Consider the following 18,369-nt stretch of genomic DNA (forward strand, 5'->3'; position numbering starts at 1 on the left):
ATTACCCAGCCAGCAGAATTAGACAAGATGCTACTGTGCTAACTCTATGGTAGGAAAAGGTTTGACTCCCTCTCAACCAGCCTGAAGAGCAATCTCTTTTCTCAGTTAAATCAACCTTTTCTCTTAATCAAAAGACACCCAAAGGCAGCTGGAAATATTAAACACCAAAATAGAGAAAAAAGTCAAGTTATCTAATGGTCATTATCCCTTTTCCCACATCCTTTTCTAACGTCCAGAGGATCCCAAGCTCTGGACAGGATTCGTGTTTCTGGTGATGGAGATGTGCAAGTGCTCCTTGCAGCTCCTTCCCCATCATCCAACAGTGCATGTCAGGCAGGAAAGAGAGAAACAGCAAAGAGCATCCTCCCTACAAGGAGCTGTTTTGCCAAAACACATACTACCTTGTGTTTAGCCCTCCCTGTGAGTTACAGTGGCTCTCAAGTGAGTCGATAAAAGTACAGTGTCTCTGCTTAGATTGCTGGCCGAACACCCATTTGTGTCAAGGTTTGGATTTGGCACATGTGGGTTTGTGAACAGAATTTTAACTCATCTTCATTATGTTGTTTGATCTCCCACTGGGGTGGGTGGAACTGTGTGCAAAGGACTGACCTGACATAAGCAGTGAGGGGAAGAGAATTTTTGAACTCTGCAATAAACCTAACTGCTGTATCTTGTCTGGCCAATCAGACAGGCAAAGGTTGCTCTTTGTTTAATGAAGGAATCATAATTTTCAACAACAGTGCCTTGAAGCATTTGCCTGAGATTCACCTCAGCCTTAGAGGAGAAAATTCACATTTCAAAATGTCAAGCATTACTTGTGCTTAGCTAAAATGCAGCTTTTCTTCTTTACTGCCCAAGGTACACCTTGGGTTGTCACATCCCTTGTTAGCACCCTGGTCACCAAGACCCTTAAGGCAGCCAGTGTTCATGGTGGAGGGGCTGGGGTTTATATCATCAATGTGAGGGGGAAGAGGGACCACTTGTGCACAGTTACTGTGTCAGAAGAACAATTGCCTGATTCAGTGTCTCATTCCCTTTGTTTTCTTTGATGAGAATTTTACCCTTTCTGAAACACTAAACAGCTCATTTCTTCCAACTTAAACCTATATGATTCTGCCAGCCACTGATTTTTCCCTCCTTTCTATTTCTAATGGTTGGTATTGTAGGTACAAGTTTCCATTTGTTTGATAGCTGGTCAGGAGGCCAAGAAGAGCAAGGGACAGTTCCTGTTACACATCAGTGCTATGTCAAACCCTTCAGTTTGGTTACACCATGAATGTCATCACTCTTGGACTCCATCAACCCCACTGGCCAGCCCCAGAGATCTGCTGCTTTGGCTGGAGACAGGCAGAGTGCGGTAAGAGAGCAACAGTCTCCATCCTCACAGCCATGTGTGTTCTTTTTACTGAGCTAGTGCATTCTCCCCTCTCTGTTATGTTATTCACCACATCACAGTTAAGGCAGGAAAACTGGCAATAAACTTCAACATCAACCCAGAACTAGTCCAAAGGGCTGCAGCTGACAGGCTACAGTCATTCCTTCGCATAGAAGAGCATCAGGGAAAAGAGGGAATATTTCTGCAGACATAGACCACTGAGAGGTTTTGTACCTGACAGGTTTGTGCTCAAAGCAGGCGAAATTCAATGCAGCCATGAACCTACTGGTTCATTCATTCATGGATGAATTTGGCTTGAGCTCTTTTACCATGTGTCTGAATAAGAAGTTGGTAAGTTTAAAAAAGGCCCTGGTTTCACTAATCTTACTGGAGTTCTGAACTGGAGTAAAAATTTCCCAGTGACCTTCAAACCCATATATTACATGGCAGTCAGTAGTTTTCACTCCATGGAAAACCTGAGTTTGGACACAAATAGAGACAGACATCAGAGAGGTGTCCAGTGACTGTGTTCCATTTTGTGAATGGCACTCCTTTGAGTGGGATGTCAGATCCCTAAGCTTCCCTCTGAGTTTAATGCATGAATGAGCCCAAAGCCAAAAAAATGGCAACTGCAGCAGAATCTACACATTCTGCCTGACTTGGATCAATGTCTGACAAGGTTGCTGCATGCTCAGTGCTGAATTAAAATGGTAAGTTATTGAAAATATGTCAGTAATTATCAAATGGGGAAAAACTCCCAAATTATCTGGGCCTTGCCCATGTACCCATTTTGCAAAAATAACATCATTTTCACTGGCAACGTTTTGCGTGAGGCTGAAAATTAAGGTGACAGTGAAAGTGTTGAATAAGTATAAAGACAGTTTATCCCTTCAAGTATAAACAGCTGAAGGAGTGGTTTGTGGCAAGGAAACACCTATGACAATCATGCTCTTTCATGTTCTGGGATGGAGCTGCTCTGTGTCCTCCCCCCTCCACCCAACCTGCTCCGCAGTTTGGGTGAAATCTTGTCTTTGGCCTTTAACAAGCAGCCCTGTCTGAAGTGACTGCTGTGGAGAACCTGGAGCCACAGGGCTGCTGGAAATGAAAGGCTGAGCTTGCACAGCTCCTTCTGGCTGCTCCTGGTATAAGCTGGAGCAGGGAGTGAGGGATATGAGGGCTGACTGCTCTGTGTGAGAAGAGATGTCCACAGGGGTAACAATGCCAGCAGAAATCATGGTGTCACTGACAGGGACCCAGTCCCACAGAACTAAATCCAGGCTCAAGCTCTTTGTATTCTCTTGGTATTCTTTCGGGAAAGGAAAGCTTAAGACAAAAAAGGACTATAAAAGTAGCTGAAAACTTGACAAAATGCATACAAAAGAGTCAGGGAAATTGGATGAATAAAATGGCCCCCGCCCCCAGGTGCCAGCAACATAAACATTGTAAAGGCTGGAGCACTCAAATGACTTTGCTTTCATAAAGTGCCTTTTTCCCCCCCCCAGATCTTTTTGGCTCTTTGAGCCGCCCCAGCAGGTGATTTACTAACAGCTGTGCCAGTCAGCAAACTGAAGGGGCAGAGGTCGGGGCTGTCCAGCCGATTCAGGGTGGGATTTAATTAAAGAAAGATGCATTACACTTTTTATTGATTTGTGTGCATGCACACATTAGCCTTTTCTTCTTTTCCTTTTTCTTTTTGTTTTTTGTTTATGTCCCGGATCCATGCACCTGGACATTTTATCCTGGCTGTGTCAGCCTTGCCATCTCAGCCCCCAAGGCCGCCACTCCCTGAAATCCTGTCTCACACTTCCAGAGGGGCTGGGAACAGGTGGGAAGGAGGCAAGTGGAGAGGAACCCAGCAACTGACAGCACACACCATCCCTGCTTTCCCTTGGAATTCATGGGGTGCTGGATAGGTATTTGAGGGATGCTGTTTTTTCTTTCCCTCTCCCCCTGCAGTAAAACTCTGCCATTTTTCTATCTTCTAGATGAGCCGTTGGGAGAGGAGGAAGAAAGGCATTAAAAGGACAAGTCATTCCTTTTTGTCTAGGATCGAAGGCTTTTCCACTAAAGACAGTGGGCATCTTTGGAGCAGTAAAAAGGCAGAGTAAAAATTCTGTGACTCTGTATTCACACACCAGTGTTGTTCATTATTTTCACTCATACACCTAATCCCTTTTTTTTTTGCTAACTCAGACTTTTACTATTACTATTATTCTGCTGTTATTTTTATCAGATTTTTTAAATATATACTATTCACATATAAACAAACTTCCATTCAACTCATGAGTTTAAAAAATGTAGTGATCATCATGCCTGGCTAAGGCCATGGCTTGGAGAAAAGCTTCAGATTTGCTGTCAAGTCTTTCGGTGATAGACAATCTACTGTTCTATTGGTGAAATTAGTACTTCACAAAATAAATAAGATTTTGTGACCAAGTTTTTCCAAAGGCATTTTTCAGTCACAGAGTCTTACAGGGAGGAGTCAGATAAATTAAGAGTAAATCATCTTGCTTTTTCTCAAAAGTCACTGCCATCACAGATGTTTCTACCAAATCACTTCGCAGTTTTCCCTTGTGTAAAACATAAGGAGCTTCTGATGGCAGATTTCATAGGCTCCGGATCCCTCGATGAGCTTTTTTCTGAGCCCCTACCAATTTTCCCAGCTCTTTTCTTGGCCATGTTGGTCTTTTTCCAAGGCATGGTGGTTGTCTTTGGCCTAGAAGTCCCTGTGACTTTTCAGGTTTCTATGAGGTTTCTAAGGACTGAGATGCTCCAAGCTACAGCTGCCAAATTTCCTGTAGAAGTGCTCCCTATAGCTCACCAGCCTGGGCCCAGGTATCCAGATGTGACACATCCAAGCCTTGGTTGGGTTCACATAGCTTCTGAAAAGGCAAAGAAGAGGCAGCCACCTGAACCAAAGACAAAGGAGGTTTCAGAGTAGATGAGGATCTGAGGGTTCCCCTTTCCCTCTGTCCTAGTTTAGGGCAAATTTGAGAGGAAAACTCCGAATGGGGGTTTCCCCAGGGAAATGACCCCTCCCCCCCACTCCAACTGGTCCTGGAAAGGAAAAAATAATTCTTTGGAGAGAAGTGGAAAAAGCTGTTTATTTAACAGAAATTGAATAATATTAAACAATAAAACCTCTTGCTGTTCGATGGGATGGCAAATCTAAGAAGAAAAGTCCTTTTCATGTGGTGTAGCTCGAATCACTCAGGTTCTTATCAGTCCTTTTGGTGCTGGAAAGTGCCGAGGCCCAGGTCCCGGTGGCCACAGGTGTGAGCTCCTGGGGTTTCGTTGGGTGTTCAGTCCAGAGCAGGTTTGAACAGATCCAAGAAAAAGGGAAAAAAAACCAATGGTCCAGGGAATTCCTCTGCTTCAGCTAGCTAAAACTAACTAAAAGCCAGAGAGAAGCTCTGACCCACTGTCTGTCCGTGCTGCAGACACCACAGTCCAGGAGCAGGATGTGTGGGAGTGATGTTTTTCTTTAACACAAACTGCTCGCTTCTTCCCCCCACTCTCACTCTCAGAGCCAGTCTTAAAGGTGCAGAACTTAATATATAACATAAACCAGACAATTGGGGATACCAGTATCATAAAGTCACCCCAGGACACCCTCTCACTCTGGTTTCTACCGTTATGGTTTTACACCTATGCACTGGCAGCATCCGTTGTCCATAGCTCAGAATTCTACAGCGCTAACTTGAGGCAAACTCTTTCCAAAAATGGATGTTTTTGGTGTAGCAGACTGGCCTGGAATGTCTAGATCTAAACTAATTACACATCCATCACAGACTTCCCATCATCCCATCAAAACTGGGATTCCTGTGTCCGGCTGAGCCTTTCAACACCACCAAGGCATCTATATGTCCAGTTCCCTTTAAAATGAACAGGAAATAAATACCCAACATCACTGTGTGGCTTTGAAAATCGCCCTGCAATCTCCAACCCTCACCTCCCTTCTGTAAAACAGGAATAACAGCAATTCCTACCCCATATCTGCTTTATCAGTCTTGTCTATGCAGACCACAAGTTCTATGAGACATGAACTGGCTGCTACTAAATATAGGTACAATGTCTAGCACAGTTTTTATTCGAGCCCCTAGGCACTACAGCTCCATAAATATCCATGTTGACTTTTTCCAGATTAAGAACACATCAATGGGAGCTTTACTCAAGTAAGAACTGCAAGATCTGGCACTGGTGCTCTTAAACCCTAATAGGAATGAGAGAGTCTGAAGCCTCTTCCAGGCTCATTCACTGGTATCAATGCTTTTAATACCAAGTCAGCTGTTGTGACATAAAGGGTATGTTTCTCTTGGTGCTGTTTCTTGGATCTGAAGAGGCCTCCTGAAGTTTTAATTTTATTTACTGAAAAGCCCTGCTATGGTAAATCAACAACTCACCAAATTTATAGCAGGCACAGCACTTAGCATGTCACGTCTCTGAGCCCAGCCTACTGATTCACTTACTTATGCTTTTGTTCTTTTGCTTTGTAGTTCTCTTGATTTCAGCAACTGTCTATCATTTTCATGTGGCTTGCTGGCTAGAATGCCCCCTACTATTCCAGTAATCATTGCCCTGCTAGAGTGTTTATTACTGACTGAATGGCTGCACAGACTGGTAAAACGACCTGAGCTGTATGAATTTTTCTTCAAGTCTCTGGGGCCTCACAATTCTTAGAAGAATGTAAAGGAATTAAAAAAAAAGGAGCTTAGTTATGGGGAAGGGTCAAAGTCAAGTTTGTCTTCTATAGCAGATTTCTTAGCTGCCTTTGGTGCCTCTGACACTGAGCATTCACCACATCGCCTTTAATACTCAGGGAGCAGCTGTGAACTTACCATGAGGTGAGAACTGAGCCAGGTAACCTCTGGCAGCCCATCGTGCATCATTGTATCAGGAGACTGCTGTTTAAATCATATGTGCTCCTCCTCCACAAAACATTCCATGTGGACGGGGTCCCAGCATGCTGGGGACTGCCTGAATGTTTGGGGGAGTATTTGAGTTGAGGTCTGTGGTAGGTGCACTGTAAAAAAACAAAACAAAACAACAAAACACAAACAAACCACACATACACATACAAAAAAACCAGTGACCAATACAAGATAATACACAGACATGTAAATAACTGTGGGTAGGTTTCCAAAACACAGACTGTCTAACTTTTATCAGTGGTTTGTTTCCCTTCTGGCTGAGATTTTCAAAAGTGGGTGCCTAAAATTAGTCTCTCCAGAGTAAAAGCTTCAAAAGCATCTTAACACAGGAATCTAAGTGCCTCATATAGCACTTCTTAAAGGCTCTGGAAAATCTCAGCCTTCCGTCCACGTCTTTAGTGATACGATTTTTAAATGCCCAGAGCTCATAGTAGCTTCTGTGGCAGCTGAGGGTAAGGATTCTTCCAAGGAAGTGGGGCATCCATCACACTTTGTCTGCAGGCCTGATCCTGCTCAAAGAATCACACCTAATATGGATTCCCACGTTCAACATGACTCTAAACTTAAACCAGGTTTTAAAGCCTAGAGTCAGTTTCTATGCCATGGATCTCGCACCAGATGCAGTTTTGAATCAGACCACAAATGCTGTTGTTTTGGGGAAGATTTCACAGCACTGTTATTCCCATATCCACAGCTCATCATTGCTGTCAGATGTGCTAGCTGAAGGCCATAGGGGGAATAAAGGGCACCAAATAAACAAGCACACCATTTCTTCTCTCATGCAAATTTTACTAGTTGTATGGGGGACTGTAGAAGATTTCTGTGTTTAGCTGCTTCTTATGGAAAGAGAATTTTTTTCCACAGAATTAAAACAAAAACAAAGAAAACAAAAACTAAATTTCAACCTGAAAGAAAGGCCAAAGGACTCCTGGCACAGCTATGTCAGAGTGAGCTGTTCCACACTCCTAATTCTGAAGGGCTCCCTATGGAAAACATGGAACAAAAAGCAGTTCTTCCTTCTATAGGAGAGTTTCAGTTACTGAACAGGCCAGCATGAGGAGCAGAAATCAATCAGCAAAGGAATGCCAAGGTCTATTCTGTATAACTCTTGGGTATGTGTGTGCAGGATGCTGATCTCTGGGATTTCATGGCACTTGGGGAGCATCCCATCATGGAATACACACTTCAGAAACATAAGGGGCAGCCTTTGCCATTCCTAGATGTCTCTCTCACAAAGACAGAGGAACATAGCTGAAGGAAACCCAGGCCAAAGACTGGAAGGGACCAACACAGCCTCAGAATCCCTGGCAGATGCCAAGGGATGAGTGTCTTCAGAAGCCCTCCTCAACCACATTTCCAAATCACTGCTGGTCATGGAAAGGCAAACTTTGCTATTGAACAAGAAATCAAAGAGAAGCAGTAAAAAAAAGCCAGGGCATGCCTTAAGTCAGTGCAAAACCTCTCTGTTACAGCTAGATATCAGCCAGCATTTCCCTCACTGAATTTAGCCTTGCTCTTGTTTCCATATGGGTCACCTAGAGGTTATAGCTTCCTAATCTTCTGTATCGATCTCTTGTCTGAGCTGTTTTCAGGATATATCATATGTCTCTGCACTACTTGTCGAGCACTTGTTACAATATCAGAATTCATGCCATGACAGTCAGCTTCACCACATGCAGGGTCACACACAGTATATCATCTGAAGTCTCTAAATGAGGTTTTCTGATTAAATAAAAAGCTTTATTCACAAGGTGAAAATCCTCCATGCAAGTTGTCTTTATCGTTAACATTTTCTTTTGCTATTAATATTGTTGCCAGTGAGCTATTCACTGGGGAGCAAGTACAATGAAGGAGAGGCACTGGAAGGTCAGAAGGAATCAATATTAATGAAAAGTAAACATAGAAGTCAGAGAGGAATCACAAACCCAGTTTGAAGCTAATTTGCTTTTTTATTCCAGCAAATATGCATGGTGGCTTTTGCATTGTATTCACAAAGTTCTTGTTTTAAAGTATTGTTAGGAACTTTTGAACTCACTTCGGTTTCTAAGTTGCTGCACTGTCAGCCAAACATTTATTGTTTCAACCAGGGCCCCCAGTGCAGGCCTAAGTCAAGAAAAAGGCAGATTTTCTTTTGGTGTCCATGGGGGAGCTCATAATAAGCAGTCCCCTAAGGGCCCTAGAAAAGACACATTTCCAGCAGTATCATAAGCAATTTTGCAAGCTCTCCTTCTGCTTGGATGTAGAGCAAATCTTCCACGTAAGGCTGTGCTTCATGCTAAATATGGAGCAGCAATCAAACATCTGTGGAGAGTTCATATTTGGCATGTTTACACGAGTATTTATTCCTCCTTTGTCTTCAGGCAGCAACTACTACATAATGTATTTGGTATGATTAATTGTGGGAATGTTGTTCATCCCAGCATAGCATGACATCTCCAATTACATGACATCTTTCTCTCATTTGTAAGGGAAGAAGTGATTTCTGTATCTTGACATGTTTATCATTGTTAGGGTGAGCTAGTTAACTTATAAGGGCCTGGTCCCTGGTTCTCAGGGCTGACAGATTATGGTTTCACATTAAAATCACATATGCCTTGTTATTGCAGCTGCATCTTGAAAGGAAAGCAAATAGAGGAATCTCCACCACACAAGAGCTGTAAGATGATGTTTTGTTCAACAAGCCAGTGGTTTGCAAGGTTGTTCTAGGCTATTATAATTTATACAGTTATTGGGTATTTGATTTTTCCAGTATTTTTTTTTTTAATCTGAACAATGGAGAATGTAACACACACTTCCATAGCCTTGCAGAAGCTCCAAATGATCACAAACCTTCCCCATGGGCAGGATTTGCCTCACCTATTTTGAAGCATCTATTTAAAAGCTGGGCATCTGCTCTAAATCAAGCACTCAGTCACCAGTGACAGACAGATGCTTCTTGAGAGATGATTTGTCCCACCTGGTTTCAACATAAAATTTTAAATATGAGGAAGGTCTAAGGATTCAATATTTTTGCCCAATTATTAGTTTAAAAAAAAAAAGAAGTGTAGCTCTTTGTAGCTCTGCTTCAAAAGTTACAGAACTTCTTATCTTCAGTGTTTTTCAAATGTGTTAGTGCAAAGATGTATTAAAAATCTCTCAAGAAAGCTGTGAGATCCAGAGTAAAATTCTCATCCTTGTGGACTCCACAGAGCTTTGTACAGAATTCAAGATACCAGGCAGCATGAGAAAACCAGGCATCTCTAGACTTCATGTTTTGAGTGGGCAGTTTAGCTATTGAAGCACTTGTCATGCAGTTTTAGCTGGGACCAGCCATCAGAAGGATGTAGAGGATCCATCCAGTCATGTTAAGAGGAAAAGCCTTAATCACTAGATAAACAGAGCATTCCTTTCAGTTCTTTGTAGTAGGACTCAAAACAACAGAAATATATTTTATTTAAAGCAAGGTGCTGCTTGCCTGCCCTGCAGTTTGCAAACTAAAGGGATGAATGCAGAGGTCCATGTGCAGTTTAGCTTATCCACTAATGAAATAAATGAAAATCAGAGCTAATGAAAATCTGCTCAGCAACTTGCATGCCAACCTAAATTGTCTCAGGAGTGTGAAACTTAGTATTTCAAATAAAACTTAGGAATCAGAGATCTGGGAAAATACAGAAGGCCAACATGATGGTCTGAGAAACGTTTCACCAATGAACAAGAGGGCTCTTGGTCTCCTGATAATTTTGCTGTTTGTTGTAGATGTTCTGTTGCCTCTGAGCAGAAGAGGTGACCCTTTGCACATATTCAAATAAGATACAAACATGGGAACGGTTTCTTGTAGAGGTGCCTGAACAGGAAAACGGCTGTACAAAGAAATTGAGAGGTAAGTGTTCTTATTTGCAAGAACATCAGCATTTTTCCTCACCCTACCCATTCCAAGGCTGCTTTTATTGGTGAAGGCAGAGCTGCAGAGGCAAAGATAAAGCGAACATTCATTTCAGTAATGGCTGAATTCCTCAGTCTAGAAACTGTATTCTGTAAGCCAGGGCAATGGATCGAACAAAACCTTTCCATCTTTGCAGAACACAATCTTCTGGAAGCAGGACCTTTTGCTTTTCATTAGAGTTAACGGTATGAAAATTACTTGGTTATTAACACTTAATGCAAACCCTTGCAAACCATTTCAGCTGCAGTGCTGCTGCTTCGTTTCTGCTGCTCTGGGAATGAGAGGGAAGAATTGGTAGTCCTTCCTTTCAAAAAATGGGCCTGCATAAATTATATCCCAGTATATAATTCTTTGTTGAACTACCCACAGGGAGGCTGGAAGACCAAGTCTCTAATTTTTCATTAACCTGCACTTGCCACTGGTAAGTGTGCAGTTTCTTGAGTTAATGACTTTTGTATAGACACAAAAAGGCAAGACACACTCACACAAAGAGCACTAATGTCCAAGGCGACAGCAGCAATATAGATAAGTTTTCTCTTCCATAGCTTACAATTAAGGGCTATCATTAATGGACCTGGAGAACGTCCTAAAAGGACTAATTAGTGTTTTAATTGGTTCTCTCACCATCATATTTTTGTTTACCCATACCCAGAGGATCTCCAGCTGTGTTAAGCAGTTTTCCAATTAATAACACATTTGAACTTAATGGCCCAGTTTTTCTGACTCAGCCATTTTTCCGCCTGGTTTATTTAGCTGACTTACAGCATGTAATTTCCACACATTTCTCAGCAGCTGGAACCCACTGAATGCTGCCACTGTCCCTGGGCTAGTGCTGCCTGGTACCCTCCACGTTCTCTGTGGGAGTCCTTGTAGCCCTCTTGGCAGATGGAGAAATGCCTTTGTAAAGGTTCACTGCTGCATTTGTGGTTTCTCTCAAAGCTGCATGGCCAGCCCCTTCTAGTCCTCCCCTTTCCTGTAGGTTTTTGGCTGGGTCTTTTTTGCATCTATGACTCAGCTGTTTATTTTCCTCTTCCCGCTTCTTCTTTCATTCTGTGACCGAGCTTTTTTCACCCACTGGGCAGTAAGTGGAAGGTGTTTTTCTCATACAAGCAGGAGAGGCCAGGAAATGACCGGTAACATAAGACAGAGAAAGTTGAAAAAACAGCCTGTACCCCCAAGCTTCTTCCTTCTAAACGTAAGAAGAGTCCTTTAGGAGAGTTGATCTCACTGGCCTTGCTGCATTGCCTTCTTGTTCAGTGTTCCCTGTGCATCACCTGCTCTCAGGTGATAAAATAAACAATACCACAAAAGAGGCAAATCTCATGGCTGAAACTAGGAAGTATGCAACCCAAATTAAAGGATCAAACTGCTCAGATACACTCCTGAACCTCCTAAACCAGCCCTGTTGTCAAACCAGTCCTCCCCCAGTTAATTGGAAGAAGTTGCCGGGGATTTTTACCAACTATTTTGCATGTCCTGAGGAGATGAAGGTTACCCCAACCTGAAATAAGGAGTGTCATGAAGCTAAATAATGCATGGGAACATGAACTAAAAAAAAGAAAATAAAAGGAAAAAAAAAACTAATGATCACAACGGCTTCAGCACACCTGTTTCAACTTCCACTGGAGTAGAACAGCACAGAGATGAGCTTTGCTGCTTGTGATCCCTGCACAAAAGCTTCTCTGTCCAATTCCATCACCTGGATCAAAGTAACATGTGACTTTGATGTAACATGGGAGCCTTGAAAGTGAGCACCAGGCGGATGGGCAGGTCTCAGCTCAGAGCCCACTGCCAGCCCAGCAAAGCACAGTTAAGAGATACCCTGTTTGCTTCTCTCCTCGGTAGCTCTTGGCATGCCTAAAAAAGAAGGTGCTTTAATACAGCAGCAACAGTAGCACTAAAAAGAACTCTTGTGTGCTAAATCATCAGGAAAAAAACAGTTATTATCCTTTTCTTCTTTGTGCTCTTTTTGTTTTCCTGCCAAATACCAGAGAGAACAAAACAGCAGTTTTTTTGCTGTGCAAGGCAAACTTGTAAAATCAGAGGGAAAACAAATCCTAAGCAAATAACTCAAAGCAAACAGCTGGAGGAAGTGAGGGTGGGGAGGTAGGCAGCAGGAGAACCAGCTGATACATTTTCAGTGTTTGCTGTATTAAGCCTTGAAGCCAGAAAATAAACAACGAATGGACATCTCCACAATTAAGAAATGTCCCAATTTGTTTGGTGAGAAAAAAAATGCTCAAAGAAGCTACATCCCAAGCCTAAACTGTCACAAGCAATCCACACTGCAGCTCCAGACTCTCCTGGGGCTCTCAAACCAAAACACCCACAGGACTGGATCTGACTGGAGAGAACAACTTGTGCTTAGAGCTGCAGTTCAGGATCTTAAGTTGTAAACCTTCAAGACAGAGAAGCAGGTGGCCAGCAGAGTCAGCTGTGGGAGCAGAGAGCCTGGGCATGCTCCTGGATCCCCAGGATTACCTGATGCTGCCGAACTCAGAGCAGCAAAGCTGAGGGCTCCCCTGCAGCACTGGGGCCGTGCTAAGAGGGATAGAAGAAAAGTGGTAAGTAGCTCTTTTGGCATCAGTGCCTCATCCCCTCTGGCCAGGACAGTGCTCTGGGTAGTTGCTTGGCCCTCAGTGTCACACTGGGAGCAGAGGCAAGCCATGTCTTCTATCCCTGCACACATTCCTCTGCAGGAACAACTCCATGAGGCCAAGCCAAGCCAGTGGCTATAGTTCATGGACTCTCCCACCATACTGGACTCTTTATCAGGCTTTCTCTCCTTAGAAACTCTGAATTTGAAAACTGAGCTCCAATCCCCACCTATTGGCACACAAAGGAACCTTCCTCTTTCTCCTTAACCCTGCTGTGACCGCAAGAATCCTTACAACTTAGAAGTACCTACACACAAACACACCATGTGAGATTGTTTTCCTTCCCTTTTGTTAAAAAGAATGGTTTCCCATGCAGCAAACAGAAAATCCTGCCTCTTTAAAATACACAACAGCAGCAAACTGAAAGAGACCTGGAGAGGCCAGTGCCTGCCATAATAGGATTAAGTGCTATATCTCAGGCAATGCTTTTGGAATCAGCTGTTGCTTATCTGAGCTTCTTTGTACAAGAAGCTACAATCTCTTTGTACCAGAATCCGTTACTGGGCTACCTAACAAATGCCTTTTTCTGGCTGAGTCTACAAAGCCCATATATAAAACCTGAGTTTCTTGTCACTGAATAGCCAAAATGCAGGTGCTTTAACTGGTGAAATAACTGCAATAGCCTTTGCTAGGGTATCACATCTCACCAGAGCTTATCTGGCTCTATCACTTCGACCCACTCCAGGAGTGGTTCACATCCCAGGAGCAGGATGACCTGAGGTGCAACTAGAGCACTTGCTCTACGGCTTTTTGGCTGTCAGTCTGCACTCTGAGGAGACAAGGATGAGAGGGAGGTCTTTTGCATGGGGTAATAGAGGATTTATTGCTCTGGGGAATCTTGGGGGCAAAAGACAGAAAATGCTAGCGTGCAACAGCTGAAATAGGGAGGCAGTTCAAAAGGAGGGTAGAAAGCATCAGCTAATCAGAGATATCCTGGGGAGGGTAAAAGACAGGGTTCACAAAATCATCATCCAATGAGGGAGGTAGGGGGGGAAAGTTGGGTCACATGGACTAATCAAGCATTGAAGTTTAGGGGATTCCCGAAGTGGAATTCCAAGCATGCTGTGGACCTAAGACAAGATTGACAGGAGACTCAGGGTAGATTGACAACATGGGGTGAGAGGGTCTCATTTGGACCAAACCATCAACTTAGGTAATAATAGAACATACCACTAACAAGAAACACACTGCAACACTAGGGAGGCTGTCTTAAAGAGCAGATTGCACTTTCTCCCAGCTCCCTCACACCATACACTGAATATTATTATTGTTTTTACCACAATTAAGTCTCTGAACTATTTTGAAATCCCACACAAAGACAGTCCTGTACAACAGGCATTATTCACACACGCTCCCACATGCCTCCTGTTTACTACCAGGCAGAACTACATAAACCAGCTCCCTGATGTTCTTATGACACATCTGTTTTTCATCTTCAGAAAATGACAGTTCTTACAGAAAATAGGCAAGTGAGCTATAAAAGAGTGGCCTAAAAATGACTTCTTAGTGGTCTCCTCTCTTGCTCTCCCAGAGCAGCATTTCTTCTCCACCCAATAAAACATTCATACAGCTAATGAGCTCCCTCTCACCCCTGCAATTCTGTCCTACTGGGGTCTGCTGGTTTCCAGGAGGAGCAGTGGAGAGGACTTCTGGAAATATCCCTGCTTCTCCTGCTATCAGAACTGAGCATGCTCCCATTTTACAGTCATCAATCCCTGGAGCCCAGACCCAGTGCAGACCAGAAGAGATAACAATAAGAACGTGCCAAGTATTTCAGACCCCCTTTTCTCTTCCTGCACTCCATGCTTAACCTAATTTTACCAACTGAGCCGTGTGACTTTCATAGGCAAAAGCTGCCTGCACAATGATTTCTATCACACTCACTCTCAGCCCTTCCACAAGTGAGAGATGATAACCATCACTTGCAATTCAATAGGCTTCATATCATCTCCAGGAAATAACTGAACTCTCTGTGGCTTTCAGAGAAACATTTTGGTATTTTCCCTGGCATCAAAATACTGCTGGGTTCTGTTTAAGTGGAAGATGGCCAGTCTGCATTAGTTGGGTGAAGAGAAAGCCAAGAAGAAGACAAGTCAGCTGCCTGCAAATAAACAGGGTAAGCACGGAAAAAGCAACAGCTCCCAACAGGAAGGACCAGTTCTTTCACCATGTGTTAACTGGCCTCCCTCTTTGCCTCACCCTAAAACAAATAGATGCACTGGGAACCTGAGCCAAAACCTGTTATTTAAATGGGACCAGTCCCCCAGTCCACCTGGTCCCAGAATAACCTGACATGTTTCTGTTCTGGCATGGGTTTCTCCCTGCCCCTATTCACTACAGAGCACCACCATCATTACACTCCTGCAAAATTAGTCATTCCAGCTGGTATAGAAATCCCGGATGACATGCCCAGATGACTTCATAAGGAGAAGCCAGAGGAAGGAACTGGCCAGGCTTACCACGATCCATGCCCAAAGTAAAATCAGCTATTTATTTTGTGCACTTTTCTGGTGCTCTCCAGTGACAGTTTGTTGGGTACAGGAAATCCCTGGATACTGTCAGCCCTGTAAAATCTTTTGAGCAGACACAGCTCTTGAGGTGAAGTCCATTCATCCAAGCAGTCTAATGGGGCACAGTTCTAATAGGACAGCCCCACCATGGCTGCATAGCATTACAACCACTGCAAAACCTCCAAACCCTTTCCTACAGTGGTATTCAAAGACATTCCTGCAGGGCTTTCACATGCCACATCCTTCTGCCTGTCTGCCATTGGTTTTGTGCCCTGTCTCCTTAGTGTCTCCTTAGAAGTCTGCTTAGTGCACACAGACTTCTGCTGGAAGTGTTAATGAGAGCAAACAAATGTGGAAAATAATCTCTAATGCTGCAGGGGCAGAGGCCAGAGGAAACCAGAGGATGTTTTCTGGCAAAACAGCAGCAATAAGAGCTGTTCTCTAAATAAATAACATCTCAATACATACAAGCTTAACAATAGCAAAGAGACCTTGGGCTGAAGGTTCTAACCAATGTTTCTTACCCCTCTTCAGGGAGGCACTGATGCACAAGCCCCTCTCATGAAGCCACACACACAGGTGGGTACAGTCACCAAAGTTCACTCAACTCACAAAATTTCAGGAGTCCTCACCCTTCTTGTTCTCCCTATACAAGTCTTCATCTGGCTATAAAGTAATTGCTATCACCTCCATTTTACAGAGGAGACAACACTCCTTCAGAAAGGTCATGGCTGAGGTCCCCCTCACTAGGAATGCAGGAGCTCAGAAGCACTGCAAAGCTGGGAGCCTGGCATGAGTCTCCTCACAAATAAAATCCTGTATAACCTGACTTCCAGACCATTTATTTCCTTGGACACTCCCAAGGGGACAGTCCACAGGAAGGCCCAAGATTGTCCTGCCCCACAGGGACAGCTCCTGCCCACTCCTGAGCACACTGGGCCCTAGGAGCAGACTAAAGCCTGTCTGCACAAGGGCATCACACCCCACAGGATTCTCCCTGTGCTCCAGCCCTTCAGCTCTGTCCAGAGCTCCTCATGAGACACAGGGGCTGCTCAGGGGCTACCACACCTTGCACAGAAATGTTGTGACAGTTGTCTGGGGGTTGTTACCACTGTCTATCACACTCTCTGGAGCTGGAGAGGCAGAGGAAGCCAAGATCAGTGGCCCATTTGTTGCCTGCCCTGATAGACATCCTATTGATAGCTCCATCTCACACTGGCAAAGCCCTTTGTACCACTCTGGGACAGCTGCTCTGATGCCAAGAATTCCTCACAGACTGGCCAGCCCTTGTGGTACTACCAGGGAAGCTCCAGTTTCAGTAAAGAATTTGATGGTTGTCTGGCAAGTGTATAAATCATAAAAGTAGCTTTGTTCTGCAACACTTCAAACCTTTTGAGCTCTCTCGTATGGCTGCAGTTTGCTGGCACTTGCTGTTCAACTTATATAAGCTAAGCTGTGCAAACTCATCCCTTTCCAGCCTGTAGGCAGCCTGTTACACCACACAGGGATGCTGCCCCACTATTCCAAGCTGCATTTTGCTGACAGCAGGGCCTTTTTTTGAAAAGGTGCAGCCTTGTTTCAGGATTTAATTTCACAGGAAATCCAGTGCAATCCAGGATCTTGAAACCAATTCACTTTAATAAAATCAGGAGTTTACATCCAGGCAAGCCCTGTGCCCAGGAAAGGAGAGCAAAGCTCTGTTTTGCCCTAGTCACCTGAAGTCCAGAACAAGTTGCCTTACCCTGGAAGGTGGGGAGGGTGAAAGGCAGATAAGGACTGGGAATTTTAACCCCCAGGTTAAAAAATGGGCATAAATGAAGAAGATTTCAGACACTTCACACTGGATTCCCACAAATCTGTAGGCAAAGTGTTACTGTCCAAATAGTCCCTGAAAAAGTGCACTGTGTGGATGCAGGAAAAGACCTTACTGTGCCCATCTGCAGCATATGACATTTATTGCCAGGGAGGGCACTGTCAGACCGGGGGCAAAGGCAGCATTTGGGGCTGTGGCTGCCTCCGGAGAAGCAATGGGGGCAGAGGCTGCCCTGACGAACCATGGTCCCACCCTTCCTCCCACCCCACAGCCAGGTGGGAAAGCAGCATTATGTGGGCAGGGAATGGGTGTATCCCACGAGGGCTGGGCCAGGCTTTTATCTGCTGTGAATCTGCACAGAGCCTTTGATGTTGGTGGGTCTGACTTGTAGGTTGGTGCAGGAGCCCTGTGAAAATAAGGCGAAGCCAGTGGAACCTGCTCAGACACTCAGCTCATTTGAAAATCAGGATTTTATGGGGCTGCTGAGCAAGGAGAGCATCTGTGCAATGCTACATGGGGCTATGCAGGCGCCCAAGCCAGAGGCAGGTAATAAATGAGCAAAGGGCTGGAGAGAAAAAAGCTTCAGTTTTCAGCAGAACCTCTGAATTTCTTCCCAATGCAAAGCACTGAATTCTGTGCTTCTCCAAGCACAGAACGTTTTACTCAGTCTAGGTTAGGTATTTCTAAATTGTTCTTAAAACAGACCAGCTAAATGTATGGGATGTCACTATGAGGGCTGCCCTTAAAAAAAAAAAAGGAGTAAACATCAGTTCAGGTTGCTCTTCCCACCTCAGCAGCTGCCCCACTGGACTCTCCCAAACCCACAGGTTGCCATAGCTCCTTCCTGGGTTGTGATTTCCTCTCTGCCACTCCCAGGTAGAGCAGGCTGTGGCACAGATCTACCCCCAGCTTTTCCCTACAATTTTAAGGTGAGCTCACGGAATCAGTCAGTGCAGATGGGGCTGTCTCAGGCTCTAGTGGGCAGACCAAGACCCCAGAGAACCCTCACACTTGGCTCTCTGGCTGCTGGGAAGGACCCCAGAAGCAGCAGGACACATGTAAGCCATGATGAAAGTGATGGTTAAATGCTCTGTGGGCCACAAGAGTCCTGGGAAATGATGATTTTTTGAAGTGAGGCCCTACATAAAAAAGGCCAAGGGA

General features: G+C 44.2%; 1 long non-coding RNA gene across 1 annotated transcript; it reads left to right on the forward strand.

The window, feature by feature from the left end:
• Positions 1–10,081: 10,081 nt before the first annotated feature.
• On the forward strand, positions 10,082–16,218 carry LOC107204225. Its single transcript, XR_001521510.2, has 4 exons — positions 10,082–10,165; positions 14,869–15,001; positions 15,930–15,974; positions 16,096–16,218. It is a non-coding gene; the product is annotated as an uncharacterized LOC107204225 (long non-coding RNA).
• The last annotated feature ends 2,151 nt before the right edge of the window (positions 16,219–18,369 follow it).

The sequence above is a fragment of the Parus major genome, chromosome 1A (assembly GCF_001522545.3).
Source record: "Parus major isolate Abel chromosome 1A, Parus_major1.1, whole genome shotgun sequence".
In the NCBI taxonomy this organism is placed as follows: domain Eukaryota; kingdom Metazoa; phylum Chordata; class Aves; order Passeriformes; family Paridae; genus Parus; species Parus major.